General features: G+C 37.0%; 1 protein-coding gene across 7 annotated transcripts in view; it reads right to left on the reverse strand.

Annotated features, from left to right (window-relative positions):
* The window catches only part of PCNX1 (pecanex 1), a 171,938-nt gene that overhangs the window by 126,854 nt on the left and 32,611 nt on the right, over positions 1-12,473 (reverse strand). The window lies entirely within an intron of this gene.

Below are 12,473 nucleotides of genomic sequence, written 5' to 3' on the forward strand. Positions count from 1 at the left end.
AGGTTCAGATATTTAATATAGCAAATTGAAAAAAATCATTCTTCTTTTATAAGTCTGGTAAATTTGAACTATTTTATAACCATGTCACTACTCCGAAACATTTAAAACTCTCTCCCAAACTGTCTATATCCAATCCAATATTAGAAACTGGCCTTGATTACAATTGTACCATACTAAACATAGCACATATTTTATGATATGTGCCATAAAACCACTCTAGCAAAGAAATTATTTGCCTTTTGTTTCCTAACAGCAAAGAGAAATTGGTCAGAAAGTAATCAGATCTTTTTTTTCAATTTATTTATTTTTAATTTTTTAAATTTATTTATTTTTGGCTGTGTTGGGTCTTCATCACCGCACACGAGCTTTCTCTAGTTGCGGTGAACAGGGGCTACTCTTGGTTGTGGCAGGCAGGCTTCTCATTGCGGTGGCTTCTCTTGTTACAGAGCACGGGCTCTAGGCGCACGGGATTCAGTAGTTGTGGCACGTAAGCTCAGTAGTTGTGGCTCGCGGGTTCTAGAGCGCAGGCTCAGTAGTTGTGGTGCATGGGCTTAGTTGCTCCATGGCATGTGGGATCTTCCTGGACCAGGGCATGAACCTGTGTCCCCTGAAATGGCAGGTGGATTCTTAGCCACTGCACCCCCAGGGAAGTCCCAAGTAATCAGATCTTACACTCCTCGATCTCTCCAAGAGCACAGTCTGATTGAGCTGCATGATACAATGACGAACATGCATGAGAACAATTATCCTGGTCAAGCTATCTGTATCTGTATTTCTTAAGTTAACAGAATTTAACTAGGATACTAACTTGTTTCACAGAGCTGGGAACCTAAGATTTCAGACTTGCATGTGTAGAGTTAGAAGGCACAAGTTTAAAAAGTGAAATGATGCTATGTAGTAAAAACAGGCATTAGAAAGACAAAAGAGAAAAGTACTAGGTTCAAAGAACTAAGGAAGTCCACATATAGAACTTAAAGATAACGGGATCCTAAAATAAGGGAAAAAAAAAAATCACACCAAATTTCAAATAACTTAGACAATTAAAAAAAATTTTTTTAAGTTGATATGTTGTATTTTCATTTTTATTCAGTTCAAGAAATTTCCTTTTTAGTGAGGGAGCCACTCGGCATACGGGATCTTAGTTCCATGACCAGGGATCGAACCCGCACCCCCTGTGGTGGAGGCGGGGAGTCTTAACCACTGGACCACCAGGGAAGTCCCCTAGACAATTTTATAATAAAGTTCCTCAAGAACACAACTTTTAGAACAATTCAAGCCTAAAAGTTATCATAATCCTATTTTTGCCCAAAGATTTTTACTCATTCTACCTGGTATACAAAGTCAGTCAATAAATTTTTTAGCTATTATTATCAAGGATAAAAGCTCTAGTATATATGCTCGACATTATTGTGGACATAAGCTATCTTACCATCTAGCATCTAATTCAACCTCCTGGTTAACAACAACAAAAAAATCAACTCCAAATTCTTCTGGTGAATCACCTCATCCCAATCTCTCATATGGCTGTGGGTAATGCTGACCCCACTCTCAAGTTTAGGGGTAAGCTCTACTGGCCAAAGTCAATCAGCATATCCCAATCTCTTGGTCACAGCAACTAGTAGTTCTAGAACAAGCACATGACCCAACTCAGGCCAGAAATGTTCTACTGTTGAGAGAAGAAACTTCTCTCTATCTGCTTGTCTTAATGCTGAGAAGATGAGTCCTGGAGCTGCCGTAGCCATTTTACAACCATAAGGGGAGAGCCTGTCTAAGAAGCCAACTAAAAGAAAAGCATAGCCTGGTAAAGGGCACCAGAGTCATGAAGCTACTTGAAATTCTGCACATTGCCACATCTGAAGACATCCCTTAAACATAGACTTTTCGGTAATGTGAGCCATAAATTACCTTAAGCCTGTTTGGGTGGGGATTCCAATAGCTGCAATCAAAAGATATAGGCAAAATACAATCTGCTTACAAGTTCACCTTCCATTTATGTACTTCTCACTATAGCTGTTTGAATTCTAGTGTGTTTTTTAAATTAATGGTCTCATAACTACCGTGTCCCTGCTTGCTCATTGGGTTTCTAACTCTAAGCCATTGGCTACAGTTAGCTAATGGAAATTACCTCTCTAACTTGTTACCCGTTTATAAAAATAAAACATAATGGAACTCAGTTACAAACATGATGGCCAAGTCCGCATACAAATGTCCCTGTGTGAGAAAAGTGGAGTATGACCAAATTTGCTGGCCATTTGGTGTTAAGTCACACGGCTATCTAGATCAGAATGAGAAATATTTTTCTTATTTGGCAAAATCTCAAGTGTGTATATACAGGCAGCCGTCACCCACTGAACTAGTGATGAGTAATAACCAGCAATACTGTTAACTCCATTGGAATGCATTCTCTAATTAAGATTGTAAAGAAATCAGAAGATGGAGGCCAAGGTGAAGACCAAGGAATAAAATGTTCTATGTCACAGAAAGGATAAAGTTTATACGCATCAGCTTTAGTGATATGTAATTCACATACCTTACAATTCATGCACTGAAACTGTGCGATTCAATGATTTTTAGTACATTCATAAAGTTGTGCATCCATCACCACAGTTGATTTTTAAACCTTTTTATCATCTCAAAAGCAAACCCATTTAGCTGTTACCCTTCCCACCCCTCCTCCCCCAGCCCTAAGCAACCACTGATCTACTTTCTGTCTCTATAAATTTGCCTATTCTGGATTTGTTTTTTCATATAAATGGAATGACATAATATGTGGTCTTCTGTAACTGACTTCTTTCACTTAGCACAATGTTTTCAAGGTTCATCAATGTTGTAGCATGTATCAGTGCTTTATACCTTTCTATGGCCAAATAATATTCCACTGTATGGATAGAACACATTTTGTTTATTCATTCATCAGCTGATGGACACTCTTACCCAGTTTTATACACCACTTCTGATAGCAAGTCTAAATGATTATAATTGGAACATAAAATTATTATTAATAACAAAGCAAATATTTACTAAATACTTAATACATTCCAGTCATAGGGTTGCGTGCTTTATTTCCATTTTCTCATGAAACATTCCCCTAAAAATCTATGATATAAATACTATCATCCTCATTTTACAGATGAAAAAACTGAAAACCGAAAGGTGTAAAAACTTGCGTAAGGTCTCAGAGGAGTAAACAAAATAAGCCAAGTCATTGGTATATGGAGTTCAGGTGGGAAGGGAGGAAACAAATAATACTTCCTCATCACTCTACAATGTGTTATCATATCTGCTCTTTCTGGTTTTTCTCCTTCACACATGAATGTAGGTACTCATAACCAGTAAGGACTGAGAAAAGATTTGAACACCAGGTCTAACTCTAAAGGCTATAGTCTAAGACACCAATAATGCCTTTTAACAAGCAGGCATTAAAGTTCTCTTTCCAGTTCAAAACCAAAAGAAACACCATTATCCAGGGAAGGTTTCTTAACCTCAGCACTACTGACATTTTGGGCCACGTAACTCTCGACTGTAGGAGACCATCTTGTGCACTGTTAGGATGGTTAGCAGCACCCCTGACCTCTACCCACCAGACGCCAGTAGCATTTCTCCCTGTGATAACCAAAAATGTCTCCAAATATTGCCAAATGTCTCCTGGGGGGCAAGGTCATCTCCAGTGGAGAAACAATAATCTAGAACTAATGCTCAATGGTCAACATTGAGTGGGAAGGAGGTATTAAGGGAGAAAAAAAGATGAAGGAAAAAACAAACAGCTCCTTTTATAGAAAAATATACCCTCTTGCAAACTTACTGTACCTTTCTCTTCTCTACAAATTCAGGAGCAGAACTTTTAGTCAGCTGTTGGTGTCCTAACATATAAATTGACTGAGTAAGAATTTTCTTTATTAGCAAGACTTGCAGATTTTCAGGAATGGAAATTTCAGCACATACCTGGGAAGTAAGTAGTTTACAATTCTCACAGAAGCAAAGTGGCCTACTGCAGTAAGCAGTACACCAAATTCAGGGAATCTCTACCTTTATGCCTTAATTTCCTCATCTGTTTAAAAATAAAAACAGGTACAGGGAAAGGCAGAAAAGCAGAAAGGGTTTGATCTGAATTATAAAGGAGACTTCACAAATTAATTTGTTGATTATCAGTATCATAAACTGCTCAGGCTTTAATTAGAACTTCACAGAGCCGGCACAGTACTAAATTTACAAATCTAATCTAGATCACAACGATGTTCCTCAAAGGAACATTCATAAACATTCCTTTATGAATAGATAAAAGCAAACTTCCTAAACAGAATAAATCTTCAGAAAATTTAGCCTAAAATTCACCTGTGTATATTTTAAATGGATCCTTAATTTACAATATTGTAAGCATCACTGAATGAGAAACGGAAAAAAAATATGGTTTGTCTCCAAATAATTGTATTCAAATTCCAAACTTCAGTGTGCTAATTTCCTCTGATGAAACGTTAGAAATGTAACACATACATTAATGGCTTTGACTCTTTCTCTAAGATAAAGATTGAACAAGCATTTCTGAGCTGCTATACCACAGCCAATGACAACAAGAAGCACAAGTAGTCGGTCCTACTATATTCATTCATTCACGCAACCAATTGACAGCTCTAGTGTACCAAGCATAGTGAAAGGCTCTGGAAGTAAGTGTATCTGTTTTCCTGTTCATTTTTGTTCAGAACGGAGATTTACAAGTGGGAGAGTGGGGGAAAGGAGATGTCGAAAGCAAAAATCTACAACAAAGACCTTATTTAATGGTGAAACTTAAAAGCACTCCTAAAAAGACAAGGATGTACACCAATACTATTTCAATTTAACCACATGTGAGAAGTTATACCCAATGAAAATTTAAACAAGAAGCATAAGGTCTAGAAAGGAAGAAATAAAACTGTCATCATTTACAGAAAATCAAGAAATAACCTACAAAGTTTTACCATTAATAAGGGAGTTTAATAAGGTTGCTGGATACAAAGTAAACTGCTACATTTAAAGGGAGAAAATCAAAAGGTAAATAGAAAAAACCATATAATAGCAGAAAAACTATAAAATAATTTGTCAAATTTAATAAAAGCTATGAAAGCCTTTTTTTTTTTTTTTGCGGTACGCGGGCCTCTCACTGTTGTGGCCTCTCCCGTCACGGAGCAAAGGGTCCAGACGCGCAGACTCAGCGGCCATGGCTCATGGGCCCATCCGCTCCGCGGCACGTGGGATCTTCCCGGACCGGGGCAGGAACCCGCGTCCCCTGCATCGGCAGGCGGACTCTCAACCACTGCGCCACCAGAGAAGCCCTATGAAAGCCGTTTAATGGAGAAATGATAAATCTTTACTGAAAGACATTAAAGACGACTAAATAAATGGAGAGATTTAATATCGTAAAGATACCAATTCTCAGCAGAGGAATCTACATAGCCAGTGTAATTCCAATAAAAACCCTAAGTTCTTGTAGATTTTGCCCAGTAGACTCTGAAGTTTACATCAAAGATCAAGGAGGGGCTTCCCTGGTGGCACAGTGGTTAAGAATTGGCCTGCCAATGCAGGGGACACGGGTCCGAGCCCTCGTCTGGGAAGATACCACATGTCGTGGAGCAACTAAGCCCATGTGCCACAACTGAGCCTGAGCTCTAGAGCCGACGTGCCACAATTACTGAAGCCCGTGGGCCTAGAGCCCGTGCTCCACAACAAGAGAAGCCACCGCAATGAGAAGCCTGCACATCACAACGAAGAGGAGTCCCCGCTCGCAACAACTAGAGAAAGGCTGCGCACAGCAATGAAGATCCAAAGCAGACAAAAATAAATAAATAAAGTAAATTTATTTAAAAAAAAAAAAATCAAGGAGCTGACAGTAGCAAATTAACTCCTGAAAAAGAACAAGGTACAAGGTTTGCCCCACTTGGTATCAAAAGTCATGTTATAAAGCACTTAGGATAGTGTGGTAACTGCACAGGCATAAACTAGATCAACAGAACAGAAGAGAGCCCAGAAACATACCCACCATGTATGAAAACTTAATTTATGACAAAATGACTACTGCAAATCACCAAGGAAAAGATACTCTGTTTAACAAATACCGATTAAACCAGTTATTTATAAAGAAAAAAAACAAATCCTGAATCCCTACCTTACAACAGATCATAATAATTTCCAACAAAACTGAAATGTGAAAACAAAAGAAACATGAAACTTTAAAAAGACAATCTTTCTGAGAGTATTCTTCTGATATTTGTGTAGGAATAATTTCTTAAACAAAACACAAAATTGTTAATTACCAAAAAATGATAAACTGTGTATTAAATTTAAGAATGTATAATAATCATAAGAAACCTTAAGAAAAGCAAAGTGACAAGCTACAAACTGGGAAAAGATGTCTGTAATGTACATAACCAATAAGGAGTAGTACAATGAACATATTTTTTTAAACTCATTTTTCTTAATCAATAAGAAAAAGAGAACTCCAAAGAAAAATAAAAAAGAAACGAATGGGCACCGGAAAGAACAGAAAACTTAAATGGACTATATATGTGAGATAAGATGCTCAGCCTCATTAGTAATCAGAAAGGTTAACTAAAGTCAAAATGAGACACATCTAACACTTAACTGTTAAAACGGCAAACTGTTAAAACTTACCAAAATCAAAGACTGAGGATATGAAACAATAAGGACTTTCACATTCTAACGGTGAGAGTATAAATTGGTACAATCGTTTTGGCAAACAGCTTGTATTACCTAGTAAAACTGAACGTGAAAATACCCTGTGGGGCTTCCCTGGTGGCGCAGTGGTTGGGAGTCCACCTGCTGATGCAGGGGACGCAGGTTTGTGCCCCCGCCCGGGAGGATCCCACATGCCGCAGAGCGGCTAGGCCCGTGAGCCATGGCCGCTGAGCCTGCACATCCAGAGCCTGTGCTCCGCAACAGGAGAGGCCACAACAGTGAGAGGCCCACGTACCACCAAAAAAAAAAAAAAAAAAAAAAGACAGAACTAATAAAGTTTCATAGAATGGAACACATCACAGAAAAATTAATTGTGGCATATAAATAAACTGCCATAAAGTGAGGAAAAGTATTTGACACAAAATGATATCCTTCATAAATATCTTCTTCAAATCAATAGTAAAAAACTAACCACCAATAGAAAAATATACAATTCACAAAATAACAAATACAAATGGAACAGCACAAGAAAAATAGCTCCATCTCACTAGTAATCCAAAAACTGAAAAAAGTAAACAATGAATTATTTACCAGTTTGTGAAAATACTAAATAGTGTAGTGAAAAGTACGAAAAAAGAAGCCCTCAAACTGCTGATCACAGTAATGAAAAGGTAAAAATCTTCAGAATTTGGCAATATATATTGAGAAACTTTAAAATGGGTGTAGCTTTCCGGTAATTCTACTTCTGCTAAATCATGATAAAAAATTTAGTCATTTAAACTTTGAACATCACAGTGATCTAGCACAAATTTAAATTAGAAAATAATTGAAATAACTAAAAACAAGATAGCTAAATTAAGGTACTATATACACACAAAATGGAATACAGTGTAGTCATTAAAAATACTATCACAGAGTTACACATAGCCTCATCCACCAGAGGGCAGACAGCAGAAGCAAGAAGAACTACAATCCTGCAGCATGTGGAACAAAAACCACATTCACAGAGAGAGAGACAAGATGAAAAGGCAGAGGGCTATGTACCAGATGAAGGAACAAGATAAAACCCCAGAAAAACAACAAAATGAAGTGGACATAGGCAACCTTCCAGAAAAAGAATTCAGAATGATAGTGAAGATGATCCAGGACCTCAGAAAAAGAATGGAGGCAAAGACCAGGAAGATGCAAGAAATGTTTAACAAAGACCTAGAAGAATTAAAGAGCAAACAAACAGAGATGAACAATACAATAACTGAAATGAAAACTACACTAGAAGGAATCAATAGCAGAATAACTGAGGGAGAAGAATGGATAAGTGACCTGGAAGACAGAATGGTGGATGTCACTGCTACGGAACAGAATAAAGAAAAAAGAATGAAAAGAAATTAAGACAGCCCAAGAAACCTCTGGGACAACATTAAACACAACAACATTAGCATTATAGGGATCCCAGAAGGAGAAGAGAGAGAGAAAGGACCCGAGAAAATATTTGAAGAGATTATACTCAAAAACTTCCCTTACATGGGAAAGGAAATAGCCACCCAAGTCCAGGAAGCACAGCGAGTTCCATACAAGATAAACCCAAGGAGAAACACGCCCAGACACATAGTAATCAAATTGGCAAAAATTAAAGACAAAGAAAAATTATTAAAAGCAGCAAGGGAAAAATGACAAATAACATACAAGGGAACTCCTGTAAGGTTAACAGCTGATTTCTCAGCAGAAACTCTACAAGCCAGAAGGGAGTGGCATGATATACTTAAAGTGATGAAAGGGAAGAACCTACAACCAATATTACTCTACAAGGCAAGGATCCCATTCAGATTCGATGGAGAAATCAAAAGCTTTACACACAAACAAAAGCTAAGAGAATTCAGCACCACCAAACCAGCTCTACAACAAATGCTAAAGGAACTTCTCTAAGTGGGAAACACAAGAGAAGAAAAAGACCTACAAAAACAAACCCAAAACAATTAAGAAAATGCTCATAGGAACATACATATTGATAATTACCTTAAACATGAAAGGATTAAATGCTCCAACCAAAAGACACAGGCTTGCTGAATGGATACAAAAACAAAACCCATATATATGCTGTAAACAAGAGACCCACTACAGACCTAGGGACACATACAGACTGAAAGTGAGGGGATGGAAAAAGATATTCCATGCAAATGAAAATCAAAAGAAAGCTGGAGTAGCTATACTCATATGAGATAAAATAGACTTTAAAATAGAGAATGTTACAAGAGACAGGAAGGACACTACATAATGATCAAGGGATCAATCCAAGAAGATATAACAATTATAAATATATTTGCACCTAACATAGGAGCATCTCAATACAAAAGGCAGCTGCTAAAAGCTCTAAAAGAGGAAATCGACAGTAACACAATAATAGTGGGGGACTTTAACACCTCACTTACACCAATGGACAGATCATCCAAACAGAAAATTCATAAGGAAATACAAGCTTTAAATGACACAATACACCAGATAGATTTAATTGATATTTATAGGACATTCCATCCAAAAACAGCAGATTACACTTTCTTCTCAAGTGTGCACAGAACATTCTCCAGGATAGATCACATCTTATGTCACAAATAAAGCCTCAGTAAATTTAAGGAAATTGAAATCATATCAAGAATCTTTTCTGACCACAATGCTATGAGATTAGAAATGAATTACGGGGAAAAAAACGTAAAACACACAAACACATGGAAGCTAAACAATACGCTACTAAATAACGAAGAGATCACTGAGGAAAGCAAAGAGGAAATCAAAAAATACCTAGAGACAAATGACAATGAAAACATGACGATCCAAAACCTATGGGATGTAGCAAAAGCAGTTCTAAGAGGGAAGTTTATAACTATACAAGCCTACCTCAAGAAACAAGAAAAATCTCAACTAAACAATCTAACCTTACACCTAAAGGAACTAGAGAAAGAAGGACAAACCAAACCCAAAGTTAGCAGAAGGAAAGAAATCATAAAGATCAGAGCAGAAATAAATGAAATAGAAACAAAGAAAACAATAGCAAAGATCAATAAGACTAAAAGCAGGTTCTTCGCGAAGAGAAATAAAACTGATAAACCATTAGCCAAAGTCATCAAGAAAAAGAGGGAGAGGACTCAAATCAATAAAATTAGAAATAAAAAAGGAAAAGTTACAACAGACACCACAGAAATACAAGGCATCCTAAGAGACTACTACAAGCAACTCTATGCCAATAAAATGGACAACCTGGAAGAAATGGACAAATTCTTAGAAAGGTGTAACCTTCCCAGAACGAACCAGGAAGAAATAGAAAATATGAACAGACCAATCACAAGTAATGAAATTGAAACTGTGATTAAAAATCTTCCAACAAACAGAAGTCCAGGACCAGATGGCTTCACAGGTGAATTCTATCAAACATTTAGAGAAGAGCTAACACCCATCCTTCTCAAACTCTTCAAAAAATTGCAGAGGAAGGAACACTCCCAAACTCATTCTATGAGGTCACCATCGCCCTGATACCAAAACCAGACAAAGATACTACAAAAAAAGAAAATTACAGACCAATATCACTGATGAACATAGATGCAAAAATCCACACAAAAATACTAGCAAACGGAATCCAACAACACATTTAAAGGATCATACACCATGATCAAGTGGGATTTATCCCAGGGATGCAAGGATTCTTCAATATACGCAAATCAATCAATGTGATACACCATATTAACAAATTGAAGAATAAAAACCATATGATCATCTCAATAGATGCAGAAAAAACTTTTGACAAAATTCAACACCCATTTATGATAAAAACTCTCCAGAAAGTGGGCACAGAGGGAACCTACCTCAACATAACAAAGGCCATATACAAACAACCCACAGCAAACATCATTCTCAATGGTGAAAAATTGAAAGCATTTCCTCTAAGATCAGGAACAAGACAAGGATGTCCACTCTCACCATTGTTATTCAACAAAGTTTTGGAAGTCCTAGTCATGGCAATCAGAGAAGAAAAAGAAATAAAAGGAATACAAATTGGAAAAGAAGAAGTAAAACTGTCACTACTTGCAGATGACATGATACTATACACAGAGAGTTCTAAAAATAACACCAGAAAACTACTAGAGCTAATCAATGAATTTGGTAAAGTTGCAGGATACAAAATTAATGCACAGAAATCTCTTGCATTCCTATACACTAATGATGAAAAATCTGAAAGAGAAATTCAGGAAACGCTCTCATTTACCATTGCAACAAAAATAATAAAATACCTAGGAATTGTAGGTAGTTTACCTACCTTTTGTCTCTCTAGGTAGGTCTTTTGTCTCCTTACTTAGGGAGACAAAAGACCTGTATGCAGAAAACAATAAGACACTGATGAAAGAAATTAAAGATGATACCAACAGATGGAGAGATATACCATGTTTTTGGATTGGAAGAACCAATATTGTGAAAATGACTATACTACCCAAAGCAATCTACAGATTCAATGCAATTGCTATCAAATTACCAATGGCATTTTTTTCAGAAGTAGAACAAATCATCTTAAAATTTGTATGGAGACACAAAAGACCCCGAATAGCCAAAGCAGTCTTGAGGGAAAAAAACGGAGCTGGAGGAATCAGACTCCCTGACTTCAGACTATATTACAAAGATACAGTAATCGAGACAATGTGGTACTGGCACAAAAACAGAAACATAGATCAATGGAACAAGATAGAAAGCCCAGAGATAAACCCACACACCTATGGTCAACTAATTTGTGACAAAGGAGGCAAAGATATACAATGGAGAAAAGACAGTCTCTTCAAAAGTGGTGCTGGGAAAACTGGACTGCTACATGTAAAAGAATGAAATTAGAACACTCCCTAACACCATACACAAAAATAAACTCAAAATGGATTAGAGACCTAAATGTAAAAGACCGGACACTATAAAACTCTTAGAGGAAAACACAGGAAGAACACTCTTTGACATAAATCACAGCAAGATCTTTTTTGATCCACCTCCTAGAGTAATGGAAATAAAAACAAAAATAAACAAATCGGACCTAATGAAACTGCAAAGCTTTTGCACAGCAAAGGAAACCATAAACAAGACGAAAAGACAACCCTCAGAATGGGAGAAAATATTTGCAAATGAATCAACAGACAACAGATTAATCTCCAAAATATATAAACAGCTCATGCAGCTCAATATTAAAGAAACAAACAACCCAATCCAAAAATGGGCAGAAGACCTAAATAGACACTTCTCCAAAGAAGACATACAGATGGCCAAGAGGCACATGAAAAGCTGCTCAACATCACTAATTATTAGAGAAATGCAAATCAAAACTACAATGAGGTATCACCTCACACCAGTTAGAATGGGCATCATCAGAAAATCTACAAACAAATGCTGGAGAGGGTGTGGAGAAAAAGGAAGCCTCTTACACTGTTTGTGGGAATATAAATTGATACAGCCACTATGGAGAACAGTATGGAGGTTCCTTAAAAAACTAAGAATAGAAGTACCATGTGATCCAGCAATCCCACTACTGGGCATATATCCAGAGAAAACCATAATTCAAAAAGACACATGCACCCCAATGTTCATTGCAGCACTATTTACAATAGCCAGGTCATGGAAGCAAGCTAAATGCCCATCGACAGATGAATGGATAAAGAAGTTGTGGTACATATATACAATGGAATATTACTCAGCCATAAAAAGGTACGATATTGAGTCATCTGTTGACACGTGGATGGATCTAGAGACTGTCATACAGAGTAAAGTAAGTCAGAAAGAGAAAAACAAAT

The sequence above is a fragment of the Stenella coeruleoalba genome, assembly GCF_951394435.1.
Source record: "Stenella coeruleoalba genome assembly, chromosome: 2".
Classification (NCBI taxonomy): Eukaryota; Metazoa; Chordata; class Mammalia; order Artiodactyla; family Delphinidae; genus Stenella; species Stenella coeruleoalba.